We start from the raw sequence: 18181 nt of genomic DNA on the forward strand, positions 1-18181 counted from the left end.
TTTGAATTCCCTGAAAGGGGCCAGCCTGGACTTTTGTAGCATGCATTTTTGTACAATGGAAAGAAGACTGATCCGGGGGTCGGTTTGTCGTGAACTCACTGCATGACTTCAGGCCAGTCACAACTTTTGCTCCTCTATTTCCTCCTTTGTAAAATTAAGGGGGTTGACTAAATGAGCACTGAAGTTTGGTCACTTCCATGATCACATAAATTAAGGAGATTCTTAAATAAAGGAAGTAAAGAAGGGAACTACATTAGTCTCTTTCTTCCCTACTGCTCCACCGGAGACCAGATACATGTAATAAAAAGCATCTCAGACTTAAAAACCATTCTCAAACTCCAAGTTATGCACCCTGTGATTAGATAGAATCCACTTTGCCATAATTGAGCAGGGTATTACTAGGAAAAATTATACCAAATTTCACTAAATGTGCGTTCATTTGAAATAAGAGCTTCTCTAGGTTAACCAGACCACAGGTTGTGACATACTGTACCGATTACATAATGTGAGCACTTTCAATATCCTTCCATTTTACGTGAACTGGCTTCCTAGCCATCAGTCTAGAGCCCACTATAATTTATTTTCTTTGTGGTAAGTGGCAAACATGTCTAAATTAGTTAAATTACTTTAATATGTTGTTGCTTTTAAGGATCTAAAATTTGTGATCATTCCTTCTAAGGAAACATCAACCCACAACATGTGGATTAAATCTCCATTTTAATGTCTGTGTTTCATTTTTGGTTCTTCCAAATGACTTCATTTTTGTTGTTAATGTTAAGTAGCTTAAAATTTGAATTTTACTAAATGATATTTTGCTTCTCTTTGGACCAAATACTTTATTCATTTTATGCCCCAAACTAGGCAACTCAACTGTGATCAATTACAAACCCCTGGGAGGTGAGCTCTTCGTTCTGCCTATGCAAGCTAAGTGTCAACGCTCTTGCCTAACCATGTCTCAGGCAATAATAACCTGACCGCCTTTCCTTTTTCCTTCTCAGTCAAAGCCAGAACAAATCATGCCACTGATCCACATGCATGTAATTTGAAAATGTGCAAACACATTATTAGCAACGTGTTTAAACAGCTTCTTTCCCTTTGGTGTTCATAATCCTTTAAAGTTATGATATAATTACTCCTTCTGGCACCACTTGAAAATATATGCAACACAGCAAGAATTACATTTGTCAGGAAACATGACAGTTATGAATAAACAAAAATTATTTCTCATTCTCACACAGCATTTTAATTTATTTTTAGGATTTATGTATCCTTTACCTCTTTCAAAAATAATATGAAGCACGGGGCCGGGGATCTAGCTCAGTGATTTTGCCGCCTGCCTCGCAAGTGGAAGGACCCAAGTTCGATCCCCGGTACCAAAAAAAAAAAAAAAAAGGAAAAATAATATGAAGCAACCTACAAACTAACCTATATGGCATAACTTTAATAAAATAGGAATAAAGCCAGGATGAAAGAAAGGAAACAGGACAAGAAGTCTTAAAGGAAAATGTAACAGATTTGGTTACCCAGAAATATAGAAATTCTAAGTTCAAAGGTCAAGCAACAGACCAACAGATGGTTAATAACCATAACAGTATAAAATTGTCCCAAAATTCATGAAAGACCACTCACAGGTGCATTTTATACAAAGAAGATAATGATTAGGCCAGAATAAGAAGTAGAAATATAAAAATCTTGGAAAAATATAAGATTCTACAGGAGGAGTTTCAAATTAAAACAAATAAAAGAATTATATAATTGAACATTTGATTGTTTAAACTTTTTTCTAGTACAAATAATTCTGTAATGAACATTCTAGTACATATAGTTCTTAGCAAATACACAAATATTTTTGTTAGATTTCTAGAAGCAAATTGAGGTAAATTTTATATGAATTTTAAAAATTGACCAAGTACTGCCAATTAGCTCTCCTAAAATATTGTACCTCATTACACTTACATCTGCGGAATATGAGCATGTCCACTCTCATGGTTTGAATATAGTTTGTCCCCTCTGAAAACTCTTGTTGAAATTGAATCTCTGTTGTGAGACTTAACCCAACGATAACATTTAGAGCTGGGACCTTGAGAAGTGTCTAGTGGTAGACTAGGTCATCAGGGTGGAACCCTCATGACTGAATCTTAGTGGCTTTCTAAGAAGGAGAGAGACCAGACACACAAACACATACTGTGTGTACACTCCCTGTCTCTTACGCACACCTCAGGACTCTGCCAGCAAGATCATACCACATGCAGCCTCTTAACCTGAGACCAGCACTGTGAGCCAAAGAAATCTTTCCTCACATGTGGTTCTGTACTGTGTTATTAGAAACAGAAAACAAACTAAGATACTCATTTCCCCCTAAACATGTAATTAACATACAACCCAGCAATTGTATACTTGGGCATTTATCCCAGAAAAAACCAAAAACTTATGTTCACAGAAAAACTATATAGAAATGTTCATAGCATTTTTTTCGTAACAGACAAAAATTGAAAACAATCCCGTTGTTCTTGAATGATTGAGTGGTTTAACAAACTATGGTAATGCATATCACAGAATACCACTTAGCAATAAAGAAAAGTTGGTACAATTTGTATGAATCCCCATAGAGTTATGCTGAATGAAAAAGCCAATTCCACTGGGCATGGTAGTGCATACTTGCATTCCCAGCATTTGGGAAGCTGAGGCAGGACAAGTGTGAGTTTGAGGCCAGGCTATGCTACAAAGTGAGACTCTATCTCAAAAGAAAGAAAGAAAGAAAAGAAAAAGAGAAAAGGCCAAAAGAAAAGTTTACAAACTATATAATTCCTTTTATATCACATTTCTGAAATAACCAAAATACACAAATGGAGGACAGATGAGTGGTATCAAGGATAAGGAAAGAAGGAAGCAGGTGTGGCTATAGAAAGGCAACAGGAAGGATCCTCATGGTGATGGAACTGCTTTTTATCTTGACAGTGGTGGATGATATGTGAACCTCCACATGTGAGAAAAGTTCCATGGAACCAAACACACAGATACACACACCCAAATGAGTACAAGTAAAACTGGAGTCTGCAGAAGATTAATGGATTGTTATCAATGTCAATATCTTAGTTATGATATTGTGCTATAATTTTGCAAGATAGAACCATTGAGGAAACCTGGAAGAAAGGTACATGGGATCTCTCTTTATTGGTTCTTGCAACTATATGTGATATGTACCACCATCGCACAATAAAAAGTTTATAATTTTAAAAATTACAAGGCAGGGGCTGGGGATTTAGCTCAGCAGTTTTGCCACCTGCTGTGCAAGCACAAGGACCCAAACTTGATCCCCAGTACCAAAAAAAAAAAAAAAATTACAAGGCAGACCCAAAATTACAAGGCAGACCCAAAAGATGTAACATAGAGCCTACCATATACTGTCAAGGAAAACATGTCACAAAGCAATAAGAATGGAATATTCTATTTGTGATTAACAATAGATGTGCACATGTGGATAAAGAGAAAATGCTGGTTGACTTAAGACAGAGGGAAAAGGAAACTTGAATTTCAGCTTATATTCTTATATTCTCCTATATTGTTTTACTTTGGTGATTTATGTATTTTATTTTATTTTAAGGAGAGATTCAATATGTCAACAATGAAGGATAACACACTGCTCTAGAGTTTGGGATAATGAGCAGTGTCTCAAGGAAGCTAAGGCTAAAGAAAAACAGAAGGAGTCCCAGAGAGAAAGGTGTAGAAGTGAGATGGATCTCCAATGGCACAGGCATGAGAAGAGTTTCCTGGGAAGAGTTTTAAGGAAGAAATTAAGAGGGTGGAAAGAGGGAAGCTGGAGAACTATGTTTTGAGGTTGACCAGTGATAGGAATAACATACTGTTTTAGTGTTCTATTTAGAGTGTGGGCAGGGGGTTCCATTGGGGTCCTTGTACCATAAGAGTCCTCAGGGAACCAGCATAGGGATTCTGCAAGTTACTAGGCATGTTTCCTCACACTGTACAACTACACATTGAGACAGGCAACCACATGGATCTGAGGTCTCACAAACCCCCCCGGTTAGATGCATTCAACTCTCTCAATCTCTACAGCTCCTACTCTGAAAGTGGATCCAGATGGCATTTTTGGTCTGTAGGGATCATTATAATAATCTCAGTATCTAACAATCCTCAAAAAAGCTGACTATTTCCCATTCCCCAGCACCCAGTCATTCTGATAAATGGTCACTTTTCCCTCCAGCCTTGGGGAAAGTTAGAGGTCCTCTTCTCAAAGAGTTCTGGATCTGGCAACTGGATAAGAGGCTATGTATTCTCATTATGAAGATGCAAGTTTGATATATGATGGCATAGCTAAAATTTTTCTCCCTGTATATAAAAAGAAGTAACTTAGCAAGCTGTCCCATTCAGTTCATTTCCAGGAATCGAGTGTTCAGTCACTGCCACAGATCCATGCAGTAAAACACTGATTCTCTCACCACTTCCATGTCTTATTAAGAAAAATGCATTTACCTGGTCTCTACTACTCCTCTTAAAACTAGGGAAACCAGTTCCTCTGCAGCAGCATCACTGCCATCTCCCACCTTCAGAGGAGTCATTTCAGAGTTCTTCAAGGATCCCAGTTCGCCTCTCATCAATGCATTTTTCCTGCCTTGGTGAAATGCTCCAGTCCTGCAGGGCAGATGGTTAGGTGATGTTAAACAGGCTACGAGTCATAGCTTCATGCCAGCATTTCTGTTCCTCTGAGCCTCCAAGCTCCTTCCTCTCTTATAGCCTTCCTACCCAAAGTGGGAGTTCACAGACTAGCAGTATCTTGGTGTCACCTGGGAGCACATTAGAATCTCACTCCAATGAGAACCGCCAAATCAGACTCTGCATCTTAACAAGATCCCCAGGTGATTTTAAACACATTAATGTTTGCTTCACAGCTGTGGTTCCAAAATTTTAATGTACATTATATTTATTTTAAAAGCACAGAGTCCTGGGCCTCACCACTAGGGTTTGGAGTTAGTAAAGGGGTGAGGCTTGAGAATTTACATTTCTAACACGTTCCAAGGTGACACTGATGCTGATAATCCAGAAGCCACACTGTTCCGTCATATGTCAGAGAAGTTACAGAATTTTAACCCAAGTACCACAGGCCATCACTGATTAACCATTCTAGCAGACTACAAACACAACTCCCTGGTGTTTGCGCTAATCCTGAGTCTTAGTTGATGTACCATGTCCATTAATTCAGCCTAATGTACCCTTTCGTAGCTTCTGTATTGCTCTTATTTTTACTCTTGTATTTCCCCCCTACATGCACTTCTCTGACTTCCACTTGTCAAGTTCTTGTCTTGTGGTGGATAGGCTATTTTATCCTGGAGCAGGTCTTATATATTTTCTTTTCTGGATTATATTGGAATCTAGTTCTTGTTATGAGGCTGGAGGCAAAGAAAAGAGAGGGAGGGGGTCTGAGGAGAACAGACATCAGCTCTTAAAGTAACTACTCCAGGTATAGTCACTGATGAAGCTATTTTGCAGAAAGAGGCCTTGGAGGAATTAGTTTCCAGCCTCCACTTTGTCCCACAGGTGCATTTCATCAAGGTCAAATCTTTCTTTGGCCCTGCAACTCTGCAACTCCGGCAGTGAGGCCAGGTCTTGGTTGTTAATTGTAAGAATTGTAGGTTGTTAAGACTCCCTCGAGGTTGCCATGGATACTGGACTCTACACAGGTGTTCTTCAGTATGTATTCATAGGTCTTAATATAGCGTTTGTTTGTTTTTGTTTTTTGAGACATGGTCTCACTATGTAGTTCAAGCTGGCTTTAAACTATGTAGCCCATATTAACCTTGAACTTGCAGTGATTTCCCTGCCTCATCCTCCTGAGTTCTGGGATTACAGGCATATGCCACCATGCCAAGCATGTTTTTAATATATCTTTTTGCCTATTTATGCTCTTTAGAGCTTGAAGAAGCCATGTGACTCCACAAGAGATTGGGGGGGAATAGGATAGGGGAAGGGGAAGTAAAAAGAATTAAGATGTATTATGTATATGTACCAACCCCTCATGATAAATGTAATCATTATGTACTGCAAATATGTAGTAATGAAAATTTAAAAAATAATAATAAAATAAAATCACTGCCCTTGACAGAGCCACTAGGTATCACAGCCACTTAATCTGCCAGTGACTTATCTTCTGCTTATTCCGGATCCCATGCTATGACCACTGATAATGTGAGTTAGTGTGATACTACTGCATGCAGATTGACAGTGTTCATTTCCATCCTTCAAACCTCTCTATTCCTCGCAAGGTTGTCCTTAAACTCTGAAAACACCATCAACCCAAAAACAATTGATTGCCTGACTAGGGTACCAGCAAGGAACAGCTAATACACCCAACTAGGATAATTTAAAGAGGGAATTATTTACATGGTGTAGATGAGGTATGGGGACATCACAAGAGATAGAGGGAAAATAGCCAGGAGCTAGTAACATCTGTGCACTACTACCCTAGACTTCAAGAGTGGGGTTATGAGGAGAAGGCCATATAAAGAGAAGCAGTGGCCAGCAGTTTAGTAACCGGGCCTACAGCAACCTCGCAGAGAGGGAGCTAAGGGAATAAATTCTCCAATTTCCAACCCTGCCAAGGATCTCTAGTGGCAACACACAAGTGGAAGCCAAAGGCAAGGGCACTGGTGAATACGATAAGTGAGTGAACCTCCTGGGTAGAGAGTAGACCTGGAGGTGGGAAATGCAAAATCTTTAGCACCATAAGAAAGTTCTAAACAACTGTACAGTGTGCTTGTAAAGCAGGTACTTGGATGGCTCCAGAGGTTAGAGAAAAGACTGGGCTGTTGTATAAATTTGAGTGCTCTTAGTATAGAAATGAGGCCATGAAAGTGGGTGAGATGACTTAAGCAGACAGAATGAGAAAAGTTTGAGTCTGAGAAGTTCCACTTAAAGATCAGGTAGAAGAAGAAAAGATGACAAAGGGAGAGAGAAAAGGGGGAGGAGGGAGAAAATACAGGAAGAGATTGTCAACTTTGTTGAAGTCTGCCAAGATGTCACAGGATATGAAGGCCAAAGTATGCCCATGAGATTTAGCACCATGGAGGTCACTTCATGTTTGAGAGAAATGGTTTTAGTAAAAGAAGCAGGGGAAGAAGCCAGCTGAAGGAGGCTGAAGAGTAAACAGGTGTTGAATAAGGGCAAAAACAATGACCATGCCCAACTCTTCCAATCAGTTTGAGGATGAACAGGAGAAGAAAAGAGAATGGGAAAGAAAATGTGGGGTCCAGGAATGGAATATTTTAGAATGGGAGAGAGGAGCCAGGGATGTAGCTCAGTGGTTCCGCCACCTGCCTCGCAAGCGCAAGGTCCTGAGTTCAATCCCCGGCACCTCCTCCCCCTCAAAAAATGGGAGAGAGTAGAGAATGCTTAGATGCTGATGAAAAGAACCCATGAGAGATAAATAGTCAAACATAAAAAGAGGATAAATGGTAACGTACATTTTCTGAGAAGGCTGGAAACCAAAGGATAGGGAACAGGTTGACTTTGTAAAAATACAGATAGCATTTCCATCTCTTCTGGAGGGAAAAGGAAAGGAAGGGCTACAGCTATAGGGTGGCTCATAGGTGCAGGTGGAAGGAAGTAAGGTAATTCCCACCTGAAGGCTTCTATTTCCTCTGTGAAGTAAAAGAAAAGACATCTACTGAGAGCAAGAGATGAGATCAGGCCTCAAAAAGTTGAGAAATGGAGAAAATTTGAAATGGTCATTTGAGAGACTGAAGGATGAAGGACAGGAGGATTCCCTGGGGTGGACATGGTTTAAGGCTCAGAGGTGGTGATGACCAGGGAAGACTGCAAGGCTGGGGGACTTCCCTACAAGGAAGCTTTCCTGCCTAGAAAGAGACTTAAAGAAAAGACAGGGGCCGGGGATTTAGCTCAGTGGTTCCACTGCTTGCCTCGAAAGCGCAAGGTCCTGAGTTCGATCCCCAGTACCAAAAAAAGAGAAAAGAACAAGAAAGGATAAAATAGGCTAATAAATAGGGCATTGGCAAGATAATGACTGACACAATGGCTTCAAAGGGAAACAAAGATAGAGCAGGTTAATGGATAAGGAAAAGTGGAATGGCCAGAACACTGAAGGCCTCTGTCTGGTGAGGAACAGAACAGGTAGGCAAGCAGGCTGCAGTGACAGGGAGTTGTGGTCAGAGTGGGAGATCTGAGAGATGACAATGTCTGAGGTCTGACTGAGAAGTGGGTGCCAAGGTGATGAAGAGTCAGAGTGTTGACTAGCTCACCCATGGATGCAGTGCTTTCCCCCAGGAAGGCACCGAGTTTGAGAGAGAGGTACAGTGCAAGTGAAGAGGTAGAGCTCTTAGCGATGAAAGGGAGTGCCCAGGAGGCCAATACAGAAAAACAATAGCTGAACTTCAGAGGAACAGTCAGTTACAGAAGCATTTGGAGGCTGCATCAGGGACTGAGGAGGTGGCCATTCCTACTCCCTGGCTGTGAGTAGGCGGGATGTAGAGGAACACTTAAGCGCTGCAAGAGAAGCAGAGTTCTCTGAGTAAGGAGAAGTTTCAACTCAGGCAAGGCAATGGAGGCTCTCCAAGGAAGGAAGAGAAGCACCAGAGAAGAGTGTCAGAGTCGAAATACCAAGTCCCCCTGATGTGAGCAGAGGCAGCAGAACTGACCAGGGACAAAGAGGAGAGGTGTCAACGGGAACATGTTTGGGTCACAGCCTATGAAAGGAATTGCTATTAGAATGATTTCAAAAATTGATGTCTGTGTCCAGAAAGCATAATTCCTGCTTTCCAAAGGCCTCTGTGTACTCCACCTCCCATTTCCAGTGGTGACTCTGTGCTGGTCTGGCTCTAGAGAACAATGCCTAACAAGCAGGATTTTCTCCATGGTCAGGACTGTCCTTGGGCTCATTTCATTCCAGTTGCAGTTTGCTGAGTTTGGCATCATATTTACTTTTGTCTCTATATTTCCTAGTTTACCAAACATCATGGTTTTAAAAGAATACTCCCCTCACCCCTACCCTGCCCCACCAGTACCACTAAGGACTCTTTCGGGCCAGCAATCCCTGGATGGTTTCCTTTGTCTGCTTCTCACCACATCCTTTGACCTTGGACTTAAATGCTGTCCTTCAGTGATTTTCTCTGTATTGTTCTACCCCCTCTTTGCTGTGATAGTCACTGGACAGAGTCCACAGAGGCCTCCAAAACAGAAATAGGGAACTTTGACTCACTCTACCCATGGGGCAGGTTGTAGGTTCACTGACTTCCATCACAGAAAAATAGTTTTCAGGATGTGTCCATAGAGGCATAATGGGATTTACTGTAGAATTTTTAAAGTACACACTCAAAGAAATAGAGTGGCAGGGAGAGACACACTTATGGCCTTGAGCTGGGTACATTTATGGGGGACTTGAAATCTGTAGAACTTATGAATCTATGAAAAGAGAGGATTCAATTTACAGATGAAAAAAGACACCTCTTTCTGCAGGGGAAAGGAGGTGACAGCCATCCCAGGTGATATGGAAAGGCCCATTGCCAAGTAAAAAGGGTTATTGTGTCTTAGGAAGAAAAAAATGTTTAAACTGGGTTTGTGTCCTGAACCTGCAGTTTTTATTTTTATAATTATGGTTTTCCTTGTGCCTTTTTACCTAGCTCTATTTCTTTTATCATACCTCAATATCCACCCTCTGTTTTCACCTACTCTGAGACATCCTACACAACGAATGGGGTTAATAGACAGACAGGATGCCTCCAAGGTCACCGGGTGCATCGCAGTATGACAGATACCTCTTATTAACAAGAGAGATGACAGAGGGCTAAACTTTCAGTTCTTTTAGTTTCACCTTGGATCATATATAAATTCTGCAGTTATCATTAATAAAAACAAAATTCAATATGAAATAGTAAAACTGAAGTCACCAATTTTTCCTTTCACCTTCCCAGAAAGCCTTTTTTCCTTTTGTTTCACTGTAATGTAATTACTAATTCTTATACTACAGACTTTGACTTCACATTGAGGAACAGATCACAATTATTTGGGCACTGTTTTGTTTTTCTCATTCCTAGAGAAGTATATCATGCTGAAGGTGGATAGGCCAACTTAGAATACAAATCCACTTGAGTGTGAAAACCAGGATCAGGAAACTGGTTTCACTGTGCAAACAGGTTAGCTTACAGTAGTCATGGAAGAAGTCCTTGCCATCTGGAGATTTTTCAACCAAAACTCTTCCCATAATTTTCAATCCATCAAATTCAGTGTCCTCTCTTCCATTTTGTGTTGTTATTGTCATGTTGGATTTCGTTGCTTTTAGAGTCTTTGGTATTTTCTGGATGGTGCTGTGGGTGAACTGATTTTATTATTAGCATTATGTTTAATACCATCTAGCAGTGAAAATGTTTACAAACTGCCTCAACACATAATTGTGGCCTACCAGACCTCAGCCCTTCTCGAGGGGCTAGAAAAATGTCTCATTAAGCTCCCATGACGTGGGCAACCAAAGTTTCAAGAGCAACTCCATGGACCTGTCAATTTGCCGTTTAGTAACACAAAATAAATGAATGTATAGTTAACTGTTGCTAAAGAAGATTTTCTAAATTACCAAGATACGTGATATCAAAACCCCCCTAATCAGAAGCCCAGATTAGGAACCTGACTTGAAGATACCCTGACTTGAGGGTACCCTACCTGTACCTGTTCTAAAATAATTTTGCTAGCATCTAAGGCAATTATCTTTTTCCTTATAGGCATAACTCACATGAGCTACATCAGATTAAAGTGGGAATGGTTTTCTTGGTTTCTCCTTTCCTGCTAGATATGAGGAAGTACATACATGGAGCCCTGAGCCTGAGCAGCTGTCTTGAAACTTGAAGGAAAGCAACCTTAAGGTAATTTGCTGGTTGAAAAAAATAGAATGAGAAGAAAAGAACGTGTTTCTTCTTGATACAGTGAGCTGCTGACTGAGCCAGCTCTGGAGTCTACCTCACTTCTGAAATTTCAGTTTTGTGAATTAACAAATTTCCTAATATTTAAGTCAGTTTGATAAAATTGTTATCAGAAATCATCACAAGTATCACACATACTCATAAATGGCCCAGTCTGTGAAAATAAGCGCCCAGTAGGAATATGAGTTCTTGAGGGTCATTCCTGCTGATCTTTTCTTCATTCCACCCAACTTGATTCCTGGTTATACTGTGAATTAAGTTTCTTCTATTTCTATTGTTTCTCCCATTCTTTCTAGTTCTCAGAAATCATTGTTATTATCTATTGAAATGTAACATTTACTTCAAGTCGAATTTAAACTGGAGTCGAATCTATCTAATACTTTTGAATTGTTTGAAGAGCCTGTGTAAGGGTGGCAGAAGGAGACTAAAGTCATTCAGTAGGGAAGGTACACACTAGAGCTGTCTTGTGGAGTCAGTGAAATTCCAAGAGGTCTCTGGAATATTCTCAATATCAGCAGTGCCTCCAAATATGTGTACTCTCATCTCAGGCTCTCTTGTACTAACAGGAGTTCTCAGTCTACGTATGATCTTGTACCTTGTCAGTCCTTGAGTGGGTGATGCTGGAATCGCGACTGGAGAACCCTAAATGGCTGAAATTACCTTGTTCACAGTTTTGCTGAAATTTGATTTTGATCAAATTCGAAAAATTTCTAGCCGATATTTCTTCAAATAATTTTTCTACTTCATTCTCCTTTTTCAAGCCCACTTAATTTCGGGTGGCACTTTTAATGCTTTCTGAGGCAATACCAATTGTATTAAATTGACTTAACTATAAGGGGAAATTTACTTCACAAAACTGAAATCCCAGAGGTGGGGTAGACTCCACACACAGCTGGCTCAGTCAGCAGCTCAACCATGAAGTTTATTTACATGTAGACCGCTTGATGCTGTTCTACAGATTATTGAAGGCTTATTCTTTTACATTTAATCTTTCTCTGTCTGCTTAATAATTTCCATAATTTTCATGTTGTTAGTTCCTAACATCATGAGCATGTCAATTTCAGATATTGTATTTTCCAGTTCCAGGATTTCCACTGAGTTCCCTAAGATTTTATATCTTTCTTGAAATTTCCTTTCTCTTCACCTACTCTATGTGTATTTTCCTGCAGATTCTTTAACATATTTATCATAGTAACTAAGTCTTTGCTAATTCTAACATTTGGATCACCTGTGGGTCTGTGTTTGTTTTCTATTTTTTTCTTTTCACGTTGTGTTACATTTTTATGCTTATTTGCACAATTAGTAACTATTTTTTAAATTGTACACTGAGATTTTGGATTGATAAGTTAAAGAGACTAGCTTCTCCTGTCTTCCTCAGAAGGTTGACCTTTGTTTTAGCAAGCAATCAAGTCACTGGCATAGTACTGTACATCTTGATCCTATGGAGCAACTTCAATAGAACTTCCGTGATATCAGAAATGTTCTATAATTTGAGTAGTCCAATATAATAGACATTAAGCACACATGGCTGTAAGCATTTGAAATGTGGCTGGTGTGACGTAGGAACTACATTTTAAGTTTAAAGTTTTGTTTTTTGTTTTAGATGGGGGTCTTGCTATGTTGGCCAGGTTGGCCTCAAACTCCTGGGCTCAAGTGATACTCCAGCCTCAGTCTCTCAAGAAACTGGGACTATAGTTGCATGCCATATGCCTGGCTTAAAATTTTACTTAATTTTAATTAAGGTTATTATATTGAATATTGCAGATATGGAGACTTGGTTTTAGGCTTTAAGATGGGTCTGTTTAGGTTTTGCCTTTATTCCTAGGGCGTAGTAGTCAGTCCTGAGAAATATTCTTACTTCCTGTCACCTCGGTGGCAAGGCTTAGGCATTTTTCAGGCCTCTGTAACTCGGTGGGAATTGAACTCTAAGTTCCATCTTCCCAAAACAAGGCAACAGTTCTTTCCAGCTTTCCAGCTGGCTATTTTTCCCTGGGTGCCCTGCACCTACTCTGAAGTTGCACAGTTCAGGAATGAGAGTTGTTTGTACATAGATTTGGGGGCTCCCCTCTGAAGCTCCCTTCTTTATAGAATTCTCTGCTTCCTAACTTCCTGCTGCTGTGGAAGCACCAAATTCCAACCTGTGATCCCCAGGCTCATTTGGGCTGCCAATTTTTGCTTCAGCTCCATCTCTATCCACCCTGGGAAGTAGATAGTGCTATCCAAGGCAAAGCCGGTACATGTGTATCTCACTCACATTGTTCTCTTTTTGCATGGCTCATTTCTTTTCCAGTTTTTGTCTGCAGTACCAAACCATGTTGGTTGTTTTCCAGGACCTTCAAATAGGTTTTGTTGTAATTATTTTGTTTGGCAGGAGGATTAGTCAGATGCAATTTCCTCTGCCATTATCAGAAGTTGGAACTGATCAGAATGGCCAAAATTATACACTAAAATACTGAATTTAATGGGAAAGCTTGGCTACCCTTTCTTCCTAGCATACTCTCTAGATTTCTTTACACCAAAATATTGCAGGGGCTCAATGTTTGCTGGACAAATTCTGAAAATTGAAAATTTTCTTGAAGAAGGGATACTTTGAAACATTATTGATGGTTAATAATTTACAGTGAATGATTTTTCCCTAAAAGTAGTTTCTAATATGAGAGGAGGTTCTTGGATATGTCTGTCATCTGATTGCAAGTACTAGAAAACCTGCCACAATTTTTGTTTAAGCAAAAAGAGGATATATTAACTAGTCTACATTAAAATTCCATAATAGGGGTAGCTCCACACATAGCTGGATTTAGGGCTCATAGAGTGTTATCAAAGTGGATATATTTGCTATTTTTGTTCCCAGCTTTCAGATCTGCTTATTACATTGTTAGAATTAATCCCAGCTTGCTGTGGCCTCAAGGGGATGGTAGATGCTTTCACTCTGTAACCTTTCAGGTGTCTAATGCAGAGAAACAAGTGAGAGCCTCTTTCCCAAAAATATGTGGGAAACTACTACTGCCTCCGATGGGTTCTGCCTGGACTAATCACGAGGTCATGAAATGGGATGAAACAATTGGCCTAGGCCGGACTCACATGTTCCAAGGGCGTCAGTTTCACCTGACCCTCAAGAACTGAGAGTGGGGAGAAGTTCCTCTGATGAAAATGTTGGTTTGTAGTTATTAGAAAGGAAAAGACATACTGGGGCAGAAAGCACAGGAGCCCTCTATAATGAGTATTGGAAGGGAATGGACCAAGGTGCCTGGAGATTAAATGCTCACAAATCAGAGAGGCAAGGAGCTTGACTCTTTTTCCACTTAGCCCTATGGAAACTTAGCTGGAAGCATGCACTGTGCTGTATCATCACTTCGTGGTTAGTGTTCTAGGGGACCTGCAACGAGTGAAATCCATGAAATTTAGATATACAGCGGTATCTCTAAAAGGTATCAGGTGGAGAAGGGCTTTTAATGTGGAATCCAGGCTTCCAATTAGAGACTTGTTCCACAAGCTAAATTTGGTTTGGGTTAAATGCCCACAGACCTCTTGTCCCTATAGGATTTCCTCACTGTGATGACTGTGCAGGAACAAATCCTCCTCTCCCCTCCCCTTTCTAATGGCACACAATCTCTATACTAGTAGACCTCTGAGTTCTTTCTCCAGATAAATTGCCAGGCCCTCCCCTCAATCCTTCCATTAATCAGGAAGCCATCCAAGGACAAAGGAGCCAGCACAAAATGGATGTCCCCAAATGTTTACCTGACTTGTACAACACCTCATCACTGTTCCCCATGCCTCCAAACCAAACAAAAGCAGGGCCGGGGATTTAGCTCAGTGGTTCCGCTGCCTGCCCTGTAAGCAAAAAGACCTGAGTTCGATCCCCGGTACCAAAAAACAAGCAAACAAACAAACAAAAGCATTTGGGGTTGGGGGACATTTTCTCTTCTCCTCCAGAAAACCAGAGAAAACACAGAATTATGTTTCTAGAAAATACGCTGGATTCTCCCCATCTACTCAGTTCTCACTGGTTGCTCCTCAATACCTAACTTGAACTTACTGGTTTTGAGTAGCTCAGAGAAAGTCTTTCCTTAAGAAGTAAGAAAACTGTACCTGGTTTTTAAATAAAATCTGCACTCTTTAATATCTTACATTTTTCCACAATAAAGATGCCTTACTTTGCTACAGAAAAAGAAAATAAGTATGTATATTCAAAGTTTAGGGATTCCCACAAAGATTTTCTTATAAGTTCCCTTGCTGACAAATGACTAAAAAAGTCATTTTTCACAGGATGTTAAGCTTTTTCTGTCACTATGAGTATATAATAGCTAAGAAGAAAAATACATGATTGATTGATTGATTTTTTTTTGTGGTTCTGGGGATCAAACCTGAGGCTTTATGCATGCCAAACAAGCACTCTACCACTGAGCTATACCCTCAGCCCCCAAAATACATTTTCAACAAAATTTAAAGTGCAACATGCAAATACCTCCTGGAAAAAGAAATTCCTATCAGCCCCTTCCATATCCATATTCCCTTTGGAATAAATTCTTTTGGGGGGGGCCAGGTACTGGGGATCAAACTCAGGACCTTGCGCTTGCGAGCCAGGCAGTGGAACCACTGAGCGAAATCCCTGGGCCCTGAAATAAATTCTTAGTCCTTTCAGGAAATTATTTGACTCTTAATTGTTTTAGGCGATGATCTAGCTTACTCCCCTCACCTTCTTGAGGAGCTGTCTTTTGGAAGGTCAATGACTTTATCCTGCACTAAGGGTATTTAGAGAGATTCTCCTTCCCACTATCCACTCAACCTCTTCCCTTTTTTGTTGCCTTCTGCTACTGACCTCATTCTCAGCTTTGTTGCCCGATAGATTTACTGGCAGGTGCTGTAATCTTTGGTTTGCTGGGCAATTGCCTCATGCAGTTGCTGTGACCCACACTCTGGAAGAAGCAGGGTTCTTCATTATTCATGATGGCCTGGAGGTCCAGTTACCAGCAGTGTCCACTATGGCCAGATAGAAACTTGTTTAGCTGGTTTCCTTCTTTCCCTGGGCTGTTCCAAGACTGACACATGCAGATTGAAGAAAACACTGAGTGTTTCTGTGTTCCCAGGACTGAATCTCATCAGAACAACCCTCAGTCTGTTGCTAAATTCTGATTCTTGTTTCCTCCCTCAACTGCTGCCCCCTTCTCTCTCTGCCACCACCTCCCTTTGCTACAAAGCTATGGACCATCAAGTTTTAATGCAGTGTTGAGTCGTTGATTAAAACAGTGTGCTGTTTTCTGAATGTCAAACAAAATATGACAATAAAGTGGATATAAAATATCAGGAAAATAATGTGTGGCTGCTTCTGCACTGGATCCAAATGCACAAATGGCTGAACTCTAAAACTTCTATGTTCACAAGAAGTCTTGGAGCATTAAAATTGATGATAGTGATTAGATTGTCTTTCAGAGCTGCAAAATCCATATAACTGAATCCTCATGGGTTTAGCCTTTTCAGCCCAGGCATATTAACTTGGCTGGCCGTAAAGCCTGCCTTTGTGTACACACACAGTATTTAACCATGAGTGCAGTGGGCCCCAAATTAAAACCATATTTTGTTAGCACGGCATGTTCCAGCCTTGACAGCATTCATCAAAGGGGAAGCTTCTGGATTCGTTGAAAGAAATGAGGGCCGGGGATTTAGCTCAGTGGTTCCAGCACCTGCTCTGGAAGCGCAAGGTCCCGAGTTCAATGCCCCGTACAAAAAAAAAAAAAAAAAGAAAAGAAAAAGAAATGAACTTCACCAGGGTCTGGCAGACTCAGCCCCAACAGGGAGCTGTTATTTTTACCCCACATGTCCAGCTTACTGCCACTGTTGGCTTAAGGCTTAAGCCAGTAGCTGTGGGCACAGTGCCCACCCCTACCCACTCTCAGGTCCAGTGCGCCTGCCTCCCCCCCACCACCACCACCCAGCAGCCTGGCCTCAGGGGACATCATCAGCAACATGGCCATTTTTTTTTCAAGGCCCTGTTTCTAGCCCCTTCTTTTCTGTGAAGTCTTTGTTCCCTAAACCCCAGATCATTTTTCTCCCTCTGATTTCTCCAGCCTCCATCTAGGGACAGGCAGCAGGGGCAATCACTCGGGGAAGAGGTGGAGAGATGACAATGATGGAGACTCTCAGGCCCTAACCCAGACCTTCTGAGTGTTTTTTTGTTTGTTTGTTTGTTTGTTTATCTTTGGCCTCTAAAGATCTCTAAAGTAGTTTTTTTTTTAGTTTTCTATTTTATTTTATTTTATTTTTGTATTAAATTCTTCTATTGGTACATTGTAGGTATATAACACAATTACATTTCTCATTGGGAACTTGTACCTTTACATAATGCATCTTGGTTCTTATTTTTTCCCCATTCCTAGCCCTCCCTTCACCCCCTCTAAATTAGATTTTAAAGTAGATTTTGTTTTGTTTTGTTTTGTTTTGTTCTTGATGTTTGTTTCTTTAGGTTCTGAAGTTTGAATCCAAGGCCTTGTCCATACTAGATGAGTGCCCACACAGGACCTCCCGAATCAGCATTTCAGCAAGATCCCTAGGGGATTTGCAGCCACATGGACGTTTGAGAGCTCTGCTGTACCCTCACTTACCTTCTCCATGAGTAGCAGGAGTCCCATTGCCCTCTATAGGTGTTCTGGAAATGAATACTGTATAGGGTTTTTGGTGGATTGTCAGATGGTGGAGGCTGAGTGGAAACACTACTGATAGTGTTGGGAACCTCAATTAATTCAGTTGGCCCTTATTACATATGTCTTGTCATCTTGAATATACAGAGTCCACCAAAAAATATATACACATTTCAAGAAAAGAAAAACTTGTATAAATATTTTAATACTAAATTTATTGAGATACCACGACATTAGCACAAGTTACCATTGGCCTCTACAATTACAAGAGGAGCTCAAAGAGGTGGCCATGAGCTTCCAGACATTTATTAGTATGACAAACTGCTGCTTATGTAACCATGGTCATTGAAATTGCTGCACCTGCATTTTCAGTTTCTTCTCTAAGGGCCAGAAGTGTAGTGGGTTTTCTGAGATATACAGCATCTTCTAGGGTCCCCATGTGAGGACACTGTCCATTGAAAAAACATGATTCTATTTTTCTTTTCTTGAAGTATGTACACATTTTTTGGCAACTCTATTTTTAGGAGACAATATATGTATCATCTTCTATACATCTTCTGTACTAGATTATAAATATCTTATGGGTGGGACTGTGTTTTATAAACA

General features: G+C 40.4%; 1 long non-coding RNA gene across 2 annotated transcripts in view; it reads right to left on the reverse strand.

Annotated features, from left to right (window-relative positions):
- LOC101705318 (uncharacterized) overlaps nucleotides 1-18181 on the reverse strand; it is a 136492-nt gene that overhangs the window by 106758 nt on the left and 11553 nt on the right. For both annotated transcript variants that reach the window (XR_015450328.1, XR_015450329.1), the window contains exon 3: nucleotides 4492-4650. This is a non-coding gene — a long non-coding RNA (uncharacterized LOC101705318). The remainder of the gene's footprint in view (nucleotides 1-4491; nucleotides 4651-18181) is intronic.

Source organism: Heterocephalus glaber, unplaced genomic scaffold, assembly GCF_053883595.1.
Source record: "Heterocephalus glaber isolate CG9 unplaced genomic scaffold, H.glaber_assembly_v1.0 deba00000942, whole genome shotgun sequence".
In the NCBI taxonomy this organism is placed as follows: domain Eukaryota; kingdom Metazoa; phylum Chordata; class Mammalia; order Rodentia; family Bathyergidae; genus Heterocephalus; species Heterocephalus glaber.